This window comes from Mastigoproctus giganteus, chromosome 5 (genome assembly GCF_048544385.1).
Source record: "Mastigoproctus giganteus isolate SK-2022 chromosome 5, ASM4854438v1, whole genome shotgun sequence".
In the NCBI taxonomy this organism is placed as follows: Eukaryota; Metazoa; Arthropoda; class Arachnida; order Uropygi; family Thelyphonidae; genus Mastigoproctus; species Mastigoproctus giganteus.
Window position 1 is genome coordinate 47,405,201 of NC_143579.1, and position 14,972 is coordinate 47,420,172.

At 38.7% G+C, this 14,972-nt stretch overlaps 1 protein-coding gene across 5 annotated transcripts in view; it reads right to left on the reverse strand.

Annotated features, from left to right (window-relative positions):
* The window catches only part of LOC150085373 (uncharacterized), a 444,699-nt gene that overhangs the window by 64,392 nt on the left and 365,335 nt on the right, over positions 1-14,972 (reverse strand). The gene's annotated exons all lie outside the window — the stretch shown is intronic.

The window sequence follows — 14,972 nt, forward strand, 5'->3', positions numbered from 1 at the left end:
CAAAATTAAACAATAATTTTGGAATAACTGAGAGGAAAGTGGAAGAGAAATTGTTGAAGTTAAATATGAGAAAGGCATGTGGGGTGGTTGGATCTATCGGTTATATTAAAAGCAGCAGCAAAGGAAGTAAGCTGGTCCTTAGCCATGATTATGAAGGCATTCTTGGACTCAGGGGAGGTCCCCGTGGACTGGAGAAGTGCAAATGTATCTCCAATTCACAAAGTGGTATTGAAAGGTGATAGGATAATTACAGACTTGTCAGCTTAACTTCTGTTCCGAAGAAAATAATGGAGTCACTGGTTAAAGAAGCAGTGCAGGATCATCAAGAAAAGACTGCAGTTATAGTTCAGACACAGAATGGGTTTGTTAAGGAAGTCTTTTCTGACCAATTTGATTGGATACTATGATGTGGTCACAAAGGAACTGGATGCAAAAAAAATATTTTTAATATTATATACTTGGATTTTAGGAAAGCTTTTGATACTGTTGCGCATGGAAGACTACTGTACAAATTGGAGCAGTATGGCATTAAGTGCAAGCTGCTACCCAGGTTTTGGTGCATTATAGCCTTAGTCGCTAATGTGCCAATAAAACCCAAGCAACAGCAAGTTGCTACTATGGATAAAGGGGATGGTTGAGTGGGAGAAGACAGAGTGGTAATCAATGGACACTGCTCTTTATGGACTAATGTTATTAGTTTGTCCCCCAGGGGTCTGTGTTGGGCCCATTGTTGTTTTCTGTATTTAGCAATGATATTGATGAAGGTATATCAGGCGATAAGTTTGCAGACGATACGATTGATCAATGATATTGATTAAGGTATATATTGTAGATGACACGAAGGTAGGCAGGATTGTTAATGACAGTAAGGATGGTAAGCTACTGCATTTTAACATTGACAAATACAAAGTATTGCATATGGGTAGCAGTAACCCCAGAGTAACATATGCAATACTATATTCAGGACAGTGGAGAATGAAAAAGAACTGGGGGGTTATTGTGCAGTCAGCTATGAAGTTTTCTGAGCAGTGCAAACAGTTTGAAAGAGTAGTTCATGGTGTCTTGTCAATGATATATAGGAATTTGGCTAGCAGAGATAGGGAGGTGATTATTCCCTTGTGTAAGGGAATAGGCCACACCTTGAGTACTGCATACAGGTCTGAAGGCCTCATTTTAGGAAAGACGTAATGCTGCTAGAACGAGTACAGAGAAGGGCAACGAGATCAGTGAGTGAAACAAAGAGTTACTGTTACCAAAAGCGGCTTAAGTTCTGGAAACCAGTCTGTAGACTAGGCACCTGCAAGGTGATCTGATTTAGGTGTATAAGGCCTTGAATTGTTAGAGCAAGCTCAATGCTGATGAGATTCTTCCTCTTGCTTGGAATAATCGCACGAGAGGACATAAATTCAAATTGAGGAAAGAGAGTTGTAGAATAGATGTGTGGAAAAACACCTTTAGTCAGGAGGTGGTTGATTGCTGGAACAAACTTCCACTTGCCATTGAGGAAGTTGATAGTTTAAATAAATTCAAAGCTGAGCTGAACAAACTTTTGGAGTGAATGGATGGGTGAAACGAGAAGAGTTTTTTTTTTTTTTTTTTTGGCTGATGCTGTCTAAGCTTGCTTTCTTGCATCATATGTTAATGCTATTAAATGTCCGAGATGAATGTACACAGAGAGAGAAAGAAAACAAAGTCCACCCTCCAGAGTTGCAAGGGATAGCTGTTTGTGTAATGAAGTACACAGAAATGTATGCTGCCAATTAAAAGCACACAACTGTTTACAAAATTATACCTTCAGTTCAATTAAGTATGGGCCTTCTGATAAGCATAATAAACTAAATATCTAAATTTAGAATTCTCTTAGTGTAGTATTGATCATTAATTAATTAAATTTGTTGATATTATTAATTTTAAATATCATGCCCCAGACTAGAGCAGCAAAGCAATGGACAAAAAGTGGCAGGAATGCTGTGACTTGGGGGAGAACTGAGGGGGGAGGGCAATTCTCCAATGCATCACAGCCTAGCTTTAAGTGCCTTGTTACCTAGCTGTTAAAGCACCTTGTTACAGTTTGATAAACTCCTGGCATTTTCCTCCCTTAATAACTCCTCGTGTGAATGTAGATGCAAAATACTCATTCAGTTTGTTAGCTATCTGAGCAGGATCATCAACAGTTGAACCATAGATATCAAGTGAACCAATCTGATTCATCCCCTTTCTTTTAGAGTTTATATAAGTAAAGAAGTGCTACAGTGCTACTGCAACAGGATCTAGAAAATTTGGGCAGATGGGCTGAGAAGTGGCAACTGAAGTTTAACATTGACAAATGCAAAGTACTGAATATGGGTAGAAGTAACCCCAGAAGAATGTACCAACTGTGCGGTACTACACTTAGTAGAAAATGAAAGTGGTAGAAAATGAAAAAGACCTGGGAGTAATTGTGCAGTCAGATATGAAGTTTTTTGAGCAGTGCAGTCAGATATGAAGTTTTCTGAGCAATGCAGTCAGGCTGCCAGAACAGGTCATCAGGTTTTGTCAGTGATATACAGGAATTTTGCTAGCAGGGAAAAGGAAGTGATTATTCCTTTGTATAAGGCAATGGTCAGGCCAAGACTTGAGTACTGCATACAGGTCTGGAGGCCTCCTTTTAGGAAGGATGTACATTTTCTTGAGCATGTACAGAGAAGGGCAACAAGATTGGTAAGGGGAACGAAGGAGTTCTCAAAGAGAACCCCTTCGAGAAATTTGCAGAACTTAAGAGGAACTTAAGAACTTGCAGAACTGAAATTTGCAGAACTTAAGTTCTGCCAATTTCAGTGGCTGGAGAGTAGGTGTCTAACGGAAAAATAGCGTCAACGACAAGATTACGAGATATCAAGGATGCAACAACACAAGCGTGGCGCCTCTGTAGCCAGGTGGGCAGGAGCGGCAGTGCGAACTTCTTGATTAGACTGGGGTTCGAGCCCGTGACCACCAAATATGGAGGATGCGGAAAGGTCAGGGAATCACCACCGCATATCACCAGAGCAATATGGCCTTAGTTGCTAATGCTCCTAAAAACCAAATAACAACAAGCGTCTGCACACATGACTCCCAGTTGAAGTTGTGTCGAGTCGCAAACCAATATGGCTATAAACCAGCATCCTGCCATAAATGCTGGACATTAACAGCTATCAGAAGTAAAAGATGCCGAGCAGCCAGCCCAATTACATGTGATACTCGCCATCTTTAAAGCATCTATAATCCAAACTACTGAAAAGAAAATGAAGGAATTGTGCTGTTTGATAACCGCCTCCCATCCCTCTCAGAGCAGCAACAGATGCTCCGAATGACTTGCACTTCATTCCTCAACGGACATACCTAGTGAATGGTCACAATATAAATCCGTGCACCCGACTAGCATTCAAGGTTCCTCTTCAAACTTTTCTGATCATACAGATGCCAGTTAGAAGGAAAAGAAATCCCCACTAAAATTCAGCCTAAGTCAAGTCAATCGAATCAAACCAAAACACCAAGCATGCAGCATATTCATGCAGCTCAGAAAGATGCCACACAATTGCAGCTGCCCGACAACTCATCCACTGATCAGCCCAAACGGAATATACCACCTGCCCAACCTGCAGGGCCTCAGTCCAAGAAATGTGACAACACCCTCAATATGCCAATCAACAGATTGCCCTTGTAATACCAGCCTATGAGCTGGGCCCAGATCGTGGCGACACAGTCGAAAACTGGAATGCATTTGGCAGAAAAGAATCAGCTAAAACAGAGCTCCCCGCCCAAATGAAGAGCAAGCCACTCTTATGCTATAGGAACATCATCACCTCACAGCTCCAAGAAGTAAGCACTATGGGAAAGGCGAAAAGCAGCATATATGCCTCTCGACTTTCCCCTTAGACCACGGCTGATGAAATTGCAACTGCCTTCAGAGATGAGTGGAAACTTGATGTCGCAGTGGAACAATTCACATTTGAAATTAATGACAGAATAGCCTTTTCAAGAGCAAGAGCAATTTTCAACTGCCAAAAATCCCAGGCCACCAAGAGCTATTTTGATCGTTTGCTAGCAATAGGTAAGATACCATACACTGAACAAACCACCAGTTTCCCAGAGCAACTCAGGCAGTACTAGGTGGTAGATGACGCTCATCAACCGGTGAAATACCACCACTTTGCTTATTGGAGGCTTAAAGTGGTGGAACCCATGTTTAGTCTCTAGAGCTAAGTTCCGGCCAACCCTTCCCTATCTCTTCCATCATGCAGTATGATTGATGATTTTTGAGGTTATGATGAATATCGTGGCGAGATCCAATATTCCTTACATTTCGAGGGTACAGCTCTAAAACGGTGTTCGCAGGCCGGCCGCTAGTTAGTACACCGGACTGAACCTATTGGTAACTCTCTAGGAAGCTTCCGGATCAGCTAGTGTATAATCTTGCTACCTCTACTCTGCCAGACAGTGACTGGAGGGAGTCCGAGTAGTGTGTATGCGGGGAGCATTGTCGAGGCCACGTTATGTCAAGGATCTGGGTATATTCTTACCACATGTACGCCATATCCAAAAATTTCATTACTTCATACAGCATGTCCCACCCACTTTTTCTTACTATTGAATATACCATGAATTGTCAAAATAATAGAGCAAGCTTATCTGCGAAAAGATCTAAACCTCCCAAGGACTTCCTAATTCATTTCACAAATATACGTGGTCTCGATTCTAATCTCAACGATGTCCATTTCCACTTGCAGTCTTCCAAACCCCATGTACTTTTTCTGACTGAATCTCAGTTATCAGTTGATTCAACTACTGCTCATCTCAGATCTCCAAATTATTTGCTGTATGATTCCTTTCGCCTCAAAGTTGGTACTTGTGCATATGTCCGTTCTGATATTCCCTGTCAGAGACTTGGCAATTTGGAATCTCCTCTCTTTGATCTTCTCTGGCTTAAAATCTCTCTACCTCATTGTGTAAAATTCATCTGTCGTCTCTACCGTTCTCCCAACTCCACTAATCACTTGGAGCTCTTTGACTTCCTCTCTTTGCAACTTGACTTTCTCCAGTCCAACTTTCCTAACAGTGAGGTAATTTTCCTTGGTGATTTTAACGTTCACAACTCCAGCTGGCTTCCGTTTTCTAGTCACACCGACCCAGCAGGTCGAGATGCTGAGGCTTTTGGAATTACTAATGACCTAGCACAGATTGTTCATTTATCTACAAGAATACCGGATAATCCTAATCATACAGCCAATACGCTTGATCTTTTTCTCACAAACAACCCTTCTAAGTACAAGGTTGAAGTGAGAGGTCCTTTAGGCACTTCAGATCACAACTTGGTGATTGTCTCTTCTCCAATGGAACCTTTATCTCATGGCTATTCCCAACCTCGTATTGTTTGGCATTACAAGAATGCAAAATGGGATGACCTGCGAGACTTCTTTTCTTCTTTTCCTTGGTCTGATTACTGCTTCAAAACTTCTGATGTCAACGTTTGCTCAGATCGTGTCAGTGAAATTATTCTTGCAGGAATGGATTCCTTTATCCCACACTCCACTTTAAAATCTCGTCCTTTATCTAAACCTTGGTTTTCCAATAAATGTGCTAAGGCTGTCCAAGAGAAGAACGTTGCATATCGTAATTGGCTTGTTTCTAATTCTTCAGTTTCATTTTCTGCCTACACCAAAGCTCGCAACAATTGTAAAGCAGTTATTAATCAGTCCAAACTAGAGTTTGAACAGGCTAAGAGTAGAAAACTTGCTTCTTGCCCTAATGGTAGCCGAGCATTCTGGTCTCTTGCCAAAGCTATTGGCCACAACTTTTGCCCATCTCTGCTCCCACCTCTGTCCAAACCAGATGGTTCTGTTGTCACTTCAGCCAAGGATAAAGCTGACCTGCTAGCATCCCATTTTTCTTCCAGCTCATGTATTAATGACCTTGGTAAAACACCTCCCACCATTCCTAACACGCTCCATTCAATGCCTCCTGTGGTCTTCCGTCAAAAGGATATCAGAAGGATTTTGATGAATCTTGATGCTAAGAAAGCTCCAGGTCCTGATGGTATTTCTCCACTTGTTCTCAAAACCTGTGCTCCTGAACTTACTCCTATTCTTTGCCGCCTTTTTTCACTTTCTTATTCCAAAGGTGTTTTTCCTTCTGCTTGGAAATTTGCTCATATCCAGCCAGTTCCTAAAAAGGGTGATAAATCCCTCCCATCCAATTATCATCCCATTGCAATTACTTCTACTCTTTCTAAAGTAATGGAGAAATCAATTAACAGCCAACTCTTAAACTACCTAGAAACCTTCCGTCTGATCAATGATCGCCAGTATGGATTCCGTCAGTGTCGATCCACTGGTGATATTCTGGCTTATGTTACCCATTTATGGACTAATTCAATGGAAAGGTTCGGTGAAACACAAGTAGTTGCTCTTGACATCTCAAAGGCTTTTGATCGTGTTTGGCATAAAGGTCTTCTAAACAAGCTTCCATCTTATGGTTTGCCAACTGTTTTTAGTAATTGGTTATCCAGTTTTCTCTCTGATCGCTCACTGAGGGTGATGGTAGATGGCTCTCTGTCTTCTAACTTCTCCACTAATGCCGGTGTCCCCCTGGGTTCAGTTCTTTCCCCCACTCTTTTCCTCTTGTATATCAATGACCTTCTTCCATTGACTGGAAATCCTATCCATAGTTTTGCCGATGATAGCACATTGCATTCAACTTTCCATTTTGAGAAACCTTGTCCAGCTCAATCAGCTTCAACTTCTCGAAAATCTGCTGCCAATTCCTTAAATGCCGATCTTCAGGTAATTCTCCAGTGGGGCAAAGACAACTTAGTTGATTTCAACCCTTCTAAAACTCAATCTTGTCTTATATCTCGCAAAAAGGATTCTTCTGCTCCTATGCTTATCTTTAGTGACACTCCGATTTCTAGGCAAAATGATGTATCTCTTTTGGGGATTACCCTGACTTCTAATCTCTCTTGGCACAAGCACATTACAAATATTGCTTCCTCTGCATCTAGAAAACTTGGTTTTCTCTTTCCCTCTCGGTGTTACTTTTCTTCCAAACAGCTGCTCACTCTGTATAAATCGCAAATCCCCCCTGCCATGGAATATTGTTCCCACATCTGGGGTGGTGCCCCCAAAACCTCTCTCAGGCTTCTTGATTCCAGTCAGAAGAGGGCAGTTAGGTTAATTAATGATTCATCTCTAACAGAGTCTCTCCACTCGCTTTCTCATCGATGTACTGTTTCTGTTGCATGCCTCTTCTACAGATACTTCCATCGGCACTGTTCTTCTGAATTGGCTTCTATAATTCCCGCTCTCTCTTTCAAAACAGTCCGAACACGTGCTGCCACCAGCCAACATCCATTTACTGTCCAACTTCAAACCCACAGAACCAACTTTTCATCTTCCTCATTTATTCATTCAACTGCCGTTTTCTGGAACAACCTTCCTTCATACGTATTTCCTGAAAATTACAATCTACAGAAGTTCAAGTCCAATATCAACAAATATCTTCTTTCGTCTTCTCAACCTCCAACCCAAGCACGGTACTAAGTACTATAGGTTATAATACCTCTCGTGTTTGGGGTTCACATAAAAAAAAAAAAAAAAAAGCAGCAGTGCATACGCTTCTTGATTACACCAAGGTTCAACAGATGACCACCAAATACGGCGGATGCTGAAAGGTCAGGAAATGACCACCGCATATCCCCGGAGCAATATAGCCTTAGTTGCTAATGCTCCTAAAAACTAAATAACAAACAATCATCTTACAGTACATCATGTTAAATCATCTTACAGTACACCGTGTTATGTAGGTGGTAGATGACTTTCATCAACCGGTGAAATACCACCACTTTGCTTATTGGAGGATTGAAGTGGTGAAACCCATGTTTAGTCTCTAGAGCAAAGTTTACGGCTCCCCCCCCCATACTTCTTCAAAACTGCACGGTACTAAGTACTATAGGTTTTGATACCTTTCGTGTTTGGGGTTTTCGTAAAAAAATAAATAAATAAATGTTTCCCATACTAAATTTTTTTTCATTCTCAAAAACCATTATTATGCATAGTTATACTTAATAATACAGTAAAATCTTGTTAATACAAACTTAGTTTATACAAAGTACTTGTTTATATGAAGCACATACCATTTCCCTGCAAAAGGATAGGCTTTTGTATGTAAATATACTCGTTTATAACAAAATTCGGTAAATAGGTATTACAAAGTTCTTTTTCACCCCGTGAGAAATAAATATTGTCATTTTGTTTGTTTAATACAAGAGCGATCCGATTATTGCAACCATCCTCCTGGCTCCCTACTTCCCTAAGGATGGCACTGACTTGTTAGAAATTAGTTTTGTGTAAACAAAAGCAGTTTATGGTAGCTACAAAGTCAAGTGCACTCTGAAAAACATCTTTCTGAAGGATGAGTTGTTAAATTAACCAAAGAATAAAAAGTTTTTCTAAGTTGTTTACATGCACTCCCTCGCTGTCCATGGGAATAAGGTCAGTTGCAATTGTTACCCCAGTTCAAAGAGTCTTTTGCTATCGTATACAGCAATCTATTTTTTGTGCCATTTTATCCGAGCTGATGTCTTTTTCGGAACTTGTCTTTAAATTAATTTAAAATTTGTTTATATTAAATCTTATCTGGCAGTGTTATGGTGACAAAACGTAGACAAACAGAATTAAGCCTAGAAATTAAACTAAAAATTATACAAGAGGCTGATAGGATGGAAAGAAGCAAATTGGACATTGCAAAGGAATACAACATCCCTTTACCTACTTTATCTATCTACAATACTGAAAAACCGAAAAAGACTTGAAGAAGTGTGTGACACTGGAACAGTGATGAAAAACCGGAAACGAATTTGTGGTGAAAAATACGAGGAGCTTGAAACAAAATTTTTCAAGTGGTAACAACAAATGAGTGCATCTAATTTGCCAATATCAGGTTCGATTTTGCAAGAAAAGGCAAATTATCTAGCTCAGCAACATGGATTAGTGACTTCAAATGCAGCAGTGGCTGGCTCCAAAGATTTAAAGACAGGAATAACTTGTTTTCGCGAAATGTTTGCAGTGAGTCTAGATTAGTCAACAAAGAAATAGCTACAGACTGGTTGTGTTCTGTACGGTCCAACCTTGAAAAATATGAGGCAAAGGATATTTAAATCTTGATGAGACAGGTTTATTTTATAATTTGCTGCCAAACAAAACATTTGCTGTTCAAGGAGAGTCTTGTCATGGTGGAAAATTAAGGAAACAAAGATTCACTGTTCTGTTATGATGCAATTCAGAGAGCAGTAAAAAACTATGCCCATTTGTGATTGGTAAGTTTTCCAAGACAAGATTTTTTTAAAGCAGTTAACCAGTTTCCCTGTGATTATGAGGCCAACAGAAGTGCTTGGCTTAGGGTCAAAATTTTTCAGTGTTGATTATCAAAATTGGACAGAAGAATGGCTTCAGAAAAAAGGAACATTTTGATGATTCTGGACCGTTGTACAGCACATTCTGCTGAGACACTTAAGTTGTCTTTACCCCCTGTTGTTTTATCCCCAATACCACCAGTTTAATGCAACCATTGGATCAAGGCATTATTTATAATCCCAAGAGAGTATATAGAGCTTGCCTGATAAGGTACTTGATCCACAACATAGAAGGGAACAATTTGCAGTCAAACTGAAATGCCTTGGATGCTATCCGTAATCTTGTTATTGCTTGGGAAATTATTACATCAAGTGTAATTATCAACTGCTTCAGAAAGAGTGGCTTTGGAGAGAACATCATTGAAAAACATGGTCCAGCAGATGAATGTGATAGCAACAGTGAGGAGCATATGGATTTTGTTGGCGAATCTGAAGGTTTTGTGAAGGTGGATGATGAAGTTGCTACCACTGCAATGCCAACACCAGAAGAGCTTCTGGGTACCAAACAGAACGATGATCTTTTTGTTACCAGCGACAGTGAAAGTGAAGAAGTGCGCACACTGCCATCTAAAAAAGATGCCCAAAACGCATTGAACATAATAGAGAATGTGTTGGCCTGCAGAAACGTTGATAAAGAAACAATTACTGCATTCGATAACGTCTGTGCTGTAGTTAAAAATGCATATAGGACAAAAACTATGCAAACAACATTGGATTCTTTCTTTAAATAACATACAAACCATTAACTTATTAAAAAGTTAATGGTTTGTATGTCTCCTTTTTATATTAAGATTGTAATTCTTTACACTGCGATACTAAAATATTGTATACAGGCTGGCCTCGATTAACACGATTAATTTGACCCGCAAGTGCATCGCACAAAACGGAAACGCGTTAATCGAATATAATAATCAATAGGAAAAATTATAATTGGTCCTTGACCTTCTGGAATGTCCATAAAGAATTTTAAAAATATCTTTTAATTAACTTTTTAACTGTATATACAATGTAAAAGATAATGAAAATAATTATGGAATTAAATGTTTATTGCATAAAACAGCGGTTCCCAAACTGTGCGCCGTGGAATATTTTAAATTTTTGAGAGGAAACACAGCGATACTCGACATCTGTCGGACACCGCACGAACTACTAGCTCGAGGTAGTTCACAGTTTCAACATTTCTTATTAAGTTGTTTGGACCTAACTACTAAATGGAACTGTTAGGTATTTCTTTTGGTCTGGGTGCGCCTTGAATCGAGAAAGTTTGGGAACCTCTGACATAAAATACACAATGAAGAAGTGACTGTTGCGGAAATATTTGAACAGTGTTGACTTTCTCTTTTCATCAATCAATTTCCGATAGCCGACAACAACCTTCTCTGGGCCCTGGCGAAATAAATATCGCAGAGAACCTCAAACCTTTTGTTTGAGGTTCTCTGTGATATTTATTTCGCCGAAAGATTTCATCAATACAAAAGATTTCATCTAATTCTTTTACCGTTATCTCCTTCGCGGTAACATTTTCATCTGGCTCATTTAAAATTTTGAATTTTTATGCAAGTGTGCATTGACTTTATTAGCAGGAGACAAGTAACACGTCTTCTTCCGATGGTTGATGGAACACACTGAGGTGGGCAGCAGGCAAACGTTTGTTAATTGACCGTACGACTCGCAGTAAGTTTAACATGCAATTCAAATCTTTTTCAACTATCGCAAAAAAAAAAAAAAAAAAAAAAAGATCATGTTAACTGGAAGTTTGCATTGTGTAAAGTGAAAAGTGGTATAATTTTTCAAATAGCGTTAACTGAAAATCGTGTTAATCGAACTCGCGTTATGTGAGGCCTGGCTGTATATCAAAATATATACTGTACAATATTTTCATTTCTGTTAATATTGCTTTTCTCTTAGTTTATCTTACAAATAAAATAAAATCTTTAAAAAATATGTTATTCTTATTATTGTACTGTTAGACAAGGCTTTCGTTTTTATTTTATTTTACTTTTATTAATTTCTTTTTGATATTATTATTATTAGATATACAGTATGTACCAAAAAAAAAAAAAAAAAAGGTAAAATGTGACACTTTTGGGGGATCTCGTTACTACAAACCTCATTATTACAAAACATGAAAATTTAGGTCCCTTGAATTTTGTATTAATGAGATTCCACTGTAATTTTTATTATTAAGCAATATCACGTATAGTACTGAAAATATTTTATAATAAAAATTCAGAACTATTATGCAACTTCAGGGAATATAGGATTAGTGGTTTGCAATAAAAATATTACGTTAAAATGGATTCATGAGTCAAAAAAGGTTGGGAACCATTGATGTAGATCAAGATCTGGCTACAAAAGAACATACAAATGAAGATGAAATAGATGCGACCATTATCACGGAGAAATTAATGATGACACTGAAGACATGTTTCATGGTCTTAAAATGGTCCAGCTGGGTCTATAGTTTTGTGAAAATGTTCCTAATAATGTTTTTAATGCTCTGAATAAATATGAGGTTTCCTTCGTGAATCAAAATTGATTCTCAAAGGAAATTTTAATTGTACTGTGCAAATTAAAACTACCAATTTTTTCAATTTGTAATACCTACCTTTGAAAATTGTGTAAACACACAATTTAAATAAGTATGTTTTTGAAATAAAATACATTAAAAATAAATGTAGGTTCATTTCATTTTCACATTAGATAATTTCCAATACAAAGGGTATTTATTCTCTGTACAGTAATACCCCGACTTACGCTACCCCGACTTACGCGAACTCGGAGTTACGCGGTTCTTGATTTTTTCGTTTGGCAACGCTGCCGCCCACTATCTTCAAGGTCGTTTTTCATATGTTATCGATATACGGTGCGACGGCGGAGAATGAGAGCGAAAGATGAACAAAATTCAACTTTGCTGATTTTATGTTTTTTATATCAGTGAAGGGAAAAACACATTTCACCATAATAACGTAAAAACCAACACAATTCCAGCTATCGGTATAATCGCAAATGCAATTAGATCGAGTTTACTACCAGTTTATAACAGATTTCACTAGCAGAAACGCAACTGGATTTTTATTGTTTTATGGTAGTAACCCCTAGAAATGTGGGGTGTTAATAGTGTATCTCTGCCTTTATGGTGTTGTTTATTCAGTTGCTAAATGCGCGCAGCTTTGTTTATGCGTATCAAGCGTGCCTCCTCGTTTTGTAATTGCGCTTTATTCCCTAAAAATTAGTAAAATACTTAATTAAAAGGTGTGAAAAGGAAGCGTCCTGGTGAAGACACTGCAGATTCAGAGAGAAAAAGAAAAGCAATTATCGATAAACAGAGGCGGACTGGGTCAAAAATTCTTACCCGGGAAAATTTATAGTGGCCTCATACTATGGTTTATGGCCAAAATCACACTGGCCCACCGGGGTTACACTGGCCCCGGTAAGGCTTATGGCCAGTCCGCCTCTGTCGATAGAGAAAAAATATGAAATTGTGAAACGCTTTGAGCGAAATGAAAGACCATGTGATATTGCACGTGCTACAGGCCTAAATGAAGCAACGGCGAAAAGCACATGACAATTGCAAACTTGACAGGTTGAAAATTGAAAAGGGCTCAATTGTAAAGGGCTTAAAAATTTTAGAAAACATAGACTCCAACGAAGAACGCGTTATAGCTACAAAGCAAGGAATAAAAAAAATTATTAGCTTGCTACGAAGAAATTCTGCGTGAAAAAAAGAAGGCGGTGTCGTCAGACGAATTTGTTAGATTTTATGAAGCCATCGACATCGAAATAACTTTTTAACGTAAGTCATTTGTTTTTTTAATACATATTTTGTATTAATATGTATACAGAACTGCAATTTTATTAATATTTTTCTTCTAAACTAGTGTTTTTGTTAGTCCTTGGTCCCAATTGAGCAAAATTTATATGTATTTATATGCAAAGTTGTACCCCGACTTACGCGAATTCGACTTACGCGATTTTCGTCGGACCCACCTATCGCGTAACTTCGGGGTATTACTGTATAATGAAATTTCTTGCTGGATTTATCATATTGATTATAGGGAAGTTTGACTTGACATACTTCTGTACTCTTAAGTACTACAGTATATAAGGAGTGTTTGAAAAGTACATGGCTCAAGTATGAAAGGTTTATTAAAGTTTATTAAAGGAGACTGATGACATGCTTTTTTTCAACATAGTCCCCTTCGTTGTCAATACACTTTTTCCCACCGATGCTGCAATGTGCTGATTCCAGCTGCGAAGGAAGTTTTTTCCTAGGGACTCCAGAAATGTACCTACTGCAGCAATGGTGTCACTGTCAGTGGGAAAAGGGATACCAGCCAGGTATTTTTTTAAATTAGAAAATAGGGGAAAGGGAAAATAAGAGTTGGGAAAAGGAAAGAGACTCCAAGATTTCAAAGCCACACTCATGCAGTGCACTAAAGGCAGACCTGTGAACAGACACATTGTCCTGGTGGAACAAAACTCCTTTGCTGAGTTTTCCTTGGCATTTGTCTTTGATGTTTTCATGAATATGCCTCATAATGTCAGAGTAATACATCCCTGTGACTGTCTGGCCTGATGGTATCAGTTTTTTTGGAGCATTAATAGTGAATTCCAAAGGTAATCCACTAGCAATATTCCATCAGCAACTCAAAAAACTGATACCATTATTGTGCCAGCAGAAGGAATTGACTTGGCTTTCTTTGCAGAGGGAGAAGAGTTGTTTCCACCATTTTGACTGCTCCTTTGTTTCTGGCTGAAAGTGATGGACCCATTTCTCATCCATGGTCAGAAAACTTGCAAATGTTCACTTAACTTGACAACTCTTGTACATTTTTGATCTATAACTTTGGGACCCAACGTGCTCATACCTTTTTCACAGTGAGAACCTCTGTTATCATGTAGTACACACATTCAGATGAGATGCTGGCAATGTATTGAATTGTCACTCGTTGATCACTCATCACCAGATCATGCACACTGTCAACAACTTCTGGAGTGATGGACCTTGCAGGTCTTCCATCGTGTGGGTCATCTACCAGACTCACTTCCTCATTTAAATTCTGCTACCCACTTCTTAACCATGGAATGGGAAGGTGTTATACCCATTTGGTGTTAACCAAATGGGTATAACACTTTCCCATTCCATGGGTATAACACCCTTTGGTGTTATACCCATTTCCCCAAATATTGGATGACTGCATGGTGACTGATTTTGACCATCTTTCTTCATTCACACAACTTTGTTGGCTTTAGGACCTGTAATTAAAAAAAATATATGTTATTGAAACTGTTTGAAACTTGGTGTGTTACTATTTGAAGTGTTATACATTAAGTACAGAAATTTTAACACTGTCTTACCATCCTTTAGTACCTTTTCATACGTTTCAAAAGCCTCTGTGCTAGCATTGAATGTTATAAAAGTGCTAAGTAAACTAAAGTAGGTGGTAGATGACTTTCATCAACCGGTGAAATACCACCACTTTGCTTATTGGAGGCTTGAAGTGGTGAAACCCATGTTTAGTCTCTAGAGCAAAGTTTCCGG